Raw genomic sequence first — 4,270 nt, forward strand, 5'->3', positions numbered from 1 at the left:
ATCATTTCCATGCTGACTCTTTGATGGAAGGATCAACTGACCATCCTTTTCTCCAGAACCCTGCACCTTTCCCTGGATGGATAATGATTGGATTGTATACCTGAGCTGAACAAGGTTCCACCATACTGTCAGACAGCACCTTCCTCATCCTAACCACCTCCTGTGCAAAAGTCATCTTTCCCTCTTGTTGGGTTACACCTCACACTCGGTCTGTCGGAATGCCAGTATTTGATGTACGGGATGTGTTTGTGATATTACCCCTGCACCATAGAATACGGTCTGAGCTTATCAAGACTGTCAGTGTGGGGTTTGCACAATCCCTCCTCCCCATGTCTGCATGGGTTTCCTCCTGCAGTCCAAGGATGTGCAGGTTGGGTGGATTAGCCAGGCTAAATTGCCCCATAATGTCCAGGGATGTGCACACCAGGTATGTTAGCCATGGGAAATGCAGGATTACAGGGATAGGGTGGGATATTTTTCAGAGGTTCATTGCAGACTTGATAGTCTGAATGGTCTTTATTTGACTGAAGGTATTCTCTGATGTCTCATATTCTATCTTACCTTGAAACATCTGAAGCATGGAACTCTACGTAATCATGAGACCATGAGAACCTTTTTCCACGTATGGAGTCAGCTATTACGAGGGGGCATAGCTTTAAATTAAGGGGTGGTAGGTATAGGACAGATGTTAGGGGTAGGTTCTTTACTCAGTGAGTCGTGAGTTCATGGAATGCCCTGCCAGTAGCAGTGGTGGACTCTCCCTCTTTATGGGCATTTAAACAGGCATTGGATAGGCATATGGAGGATAGTGGGCTAGTGTAGGTTAGGTGGGCTTGGATCGGCGCAACATCGAGGGCCGAAGGGCCTGTACTGCGCTGTATTCTTCTATGTTCTATGTTCATGTTGTTCTGTTGTAACTAATAGCCTGATATTAGCCCAGACTCTTATGTAAGGATTGTACGTACTGGTTCATTGTAAAGTTTGTCTGTGTGATTCTCCAATACTGTAATATCCAGGCCTTGTTTCTTATGTTCAGTAAATGACAGAAATGATGTTGTATCAAGTAAACATATGGTGTTGGAGGTAAATCCCCACCATCTCACGGTTAAATCTGCGCTCTCTGTTTCCAGATCCTTCAACCAAAGTGAACAGGTTTTCCGTGGAAGTGTTCTGTCCAGATTCCTCATGGTTTTGAGGATCATAGAATTCCTACAGTGTGGGAGCAGGCCATTCGGCCCATTGAGTCCACATCGACTGTCTGAAGAGCATCCCACCCACACCCATCCCACCCCTGTAACCCTGCAGTTCCAAGGCTAACCCATCTAACCTGCAGATCGCTGAACACTACGGGCAATTTCCCATGGCTAACTCACTTAACCTGTACATCTTTGGATTGTGGGAGGAAACCGGAGCACCCGGAGGAAACCCACGCAGACGCAGGGAGAATGTGAAAACTCCGCACGGACAATCTCCTGAGGTTGGAATCAAACCCAGGTCCCTGGCGCTGTGAGGCAGCAGTGCCAACCACCGAACCACACATCCTACGTTTTGAAGATCTCTCTCGGTTTTCCCTTCAGACCTCTCTTTTCTCCTGAGGACAGACTCGAGCTGTCTCCGTGACTGAAGGGACTGACTTTAAATAGCACAACTGACACTTTCTGGCCATCTCCTTTCCTCAGTCTGTCCTTGTTTCAAGAGGCAATAAGAATGAACATCAGAATGGGGAACGTTTTTGGTGGCACCTCAGTCCTGTGGAGAGACTAGAATTGCTGGGATTGCTCTCCTCAACAGTGGATGAGGTGAAGAGGAGATTTAATGAAGGTGTTCAGGATGAAGGTTGTGATAGTCATTTAATAGTTGGACGAAGGGTTAGCAACCAGAGAGACACAGATTTCAAATCATGATGGAAGAGGAAGAGGCATTTTTTTTTGCTGCAGTGAGTTGACGTGATGTGGACATGCCTGAAAGGGCGGGGGAAGCAGAGGAACTTTCAAAGGGATTTGGAATTGTTCTTGAAGAGGGGGTTTTGTAGTGTTGTGGGGAAACAGCAAGGGAAACAGAACAATTTGGAGAGCTGTTCCTCAGAGCACATGGTAACCAATGGTAACCATCATTGTACCAATCGAAGATTTGCTCTCAACTGCACTACGCACTTACACAAAGTCTAATTGATCCCAACAGCCTCTTTGTGTTTGTTTGAGGTCAGGGTCAGTGCTGGTTCCTGAGGGCAGGGGTTGAGGTGAGGGGTGGACTGCAGGCTAAATGCTGACCTGTATTGGTACAGGCCACTCCTTTACCAGGGCTGGTGCCCAGTCTTTGTGAAGAAATGCAGGTCGTTCTGCTGTAACTCGACAGCTGTCTTCCTCTCTAACCTCACACTGTAGAAAATCGCGCTGCAGAAGATTGCTAATAGGAAATCGCTTTACCCATGCGGTACAAAGTTCACGTTATGCAAACAGCGTCCTCGATTCGCCAGTCGCGTTATAGCCAATGTGCGCTGACAAAACGCGCATTACAGCAGATTGACCTGTAACCTTTTATTCTGTCTTGTTTTGCAGAGGTTAAACAGAGAAGTATTACGGATGTCGGGAATACACTGCCCTGCACACCCATAGTGACTCATTTCGTGTCAGCGATAATCCTCGCAAGGTTTTCTCTGCTGTGAATGAAGACGGTCGACCAGGTCATCAACACTGGCCAATGGCTGCTCTGAGTAAGTTCCAAACACTTGAGACTTCACGCGACAGAAGTTAAGGTCTTAGAGAGACTGCGGACATTCACTGGAACAGTAATAGGCTTGGGGAGGGACTTCAGTCCATGTGGGGGGAGCTAGGTACTGCAGATGCTGGAGATTAGAGTCAAGATTAGAGTGATGCTGGAAAAGCACAGCAGGTCAGGCAGCGTCCGAGGAGCAGGAGAATCGACGTTTCGGGCAAAAGCCCTTCGTCAGGAATCTGAAGCTGGTCCAGTTATATTGTGACCGTACAGGTCTCAATATTAACATCGCGAAGACACCCTTCCTGACGAAGGGCTTTTGCCCGAACCGTCAATTCTCCTGCTTCTCGGATGCTGCCTGACCTGCTGTGCTTTTCCAGCATCACTCTAATCTTGACTTCAGTCAAGGTGGACAGCTCGGAGAAACCAAGGTAGCTCTTGTCAGAACCTGGGTGAGATTTAACGGAGATGCTCAAAACCAGGATGGGCTTTGACATTATAGACACAAAGAAATGTTGGACAGATTTTGACTGAGCGAGGAGTCGAGGGTTGTGGAAAACAGATGGGAAAGTGGAGTTAAAGCTAGCTTTAACAGGCTAGCTATGATCTTAGATGGAAATGTGTTGCTGGAAAAGCGCAGCAGGTCAGGCAGCATCTAGGGAACAGTAGAATCGACGTTTCGGGCATTAGCCCTTCTTCAGGAATGATCTTATCAAATACCGGTCGTCCTTCTATAACGTGATGGTTGTGTTCTTGTGCAACCCCACGTTATAGAAAAATCGCCCCTTAGAAACAGAGCTTAAAGTGTTGTAATCATGTTACAGCCAATACACGTTTTAAATGTTTGCGCTTTGGTAACAGCGTCCCCACTTTGTCGATCAGGTTACAGAGAATTTGCAGTGATGAAACGCGCGTTACAGCAGAACGACCTGGAGCAGAGAAGGCTGAAAGGCTGACAGAGCACAGCAGGTCAGACAGCATCCGAGGAGTAGGAGAATCAGCTCTGATGAAGGGCTTTTGCCCGAAACATTGAGTCTCCTGCTCCTCGGATGCTGCCTGACCGGCTTTGCTTTTCCAGCACCACACTCTTGACTCTGATCTCCAGCATCTGCAGCCCTCACTTTCTCCCTGAAGGGCTGAATGGCCTTCTCTTGCTCCCAATAATTTTGATTCCTTTCCCTCAATGGCAGAGTCAGTCACTGGTGAATACAGATTTAACACATCAGCAGAACAGCTAAAGGGGAGGTGAGGCAATTTTTCTTTAATTCAGTGAATTGTTACAACTGGGAATGAGCTCCAGATTTAATAGGGAACCTGGAACGAGAATTGAGTAAGATCATGACGCGGAAATGGATAGATCTTCCAAAGAGCAGGCACAGATAAAGTGGGATGCCTGTGTGCTGTCTGATTCTGTGATTGACATCTCCATAGCAGTGCCTTTGTTTTCATTCATGGGAAATGGGTCTCGCTGGCCGGTCAGGATACATCGCCTGTCCCTAGTTGCCCCTTGACAAGGTGGTGGGGAGCTGCCTTCCTGAATCACTGCAGTCCATGT

General features: G+C 47.5%; 1 protein-coding gene across 1 annotated transcript in view; it reads left to right on the plus strand.

The window, feature by feature from the left end:
• Positions 1-2,560: 2,560 nt before the first annotated feature.
• The window catches only part of tmem198b (transmembrane protein 198b), an 86,238-nt gene continuing 84,528 nt past the window's right edge, over positions 2,561-4,270 (plus strand). The window contains exon 1 of the mRNA XM_043694304.1: positions 2,561-2,713. The gene's annotated coding sequence lies outside the window, so the exon portion shown is untranslated. The remainder of the gene's footprint in view (positions 2,714-4,270) is intronic.

Source organism: Chiloscyllium plagiosum, chromosome 7 (genome assembly GCF_004010195.1).
Source record: "Chiloscyllium plagiosum isolate BGI_BamShark_2017 chromosome 7, ASM401019v2, whole genome shotgun sequence".
In the NCBI taxonomy this organism is placed as follows: Eukaryota; Metazoa; Chordata; class Chondrichthyes; order Orectolobiformes; family Hemiscylliidae; genus Chiloscyllium; species Chiloscyllium plagiosum.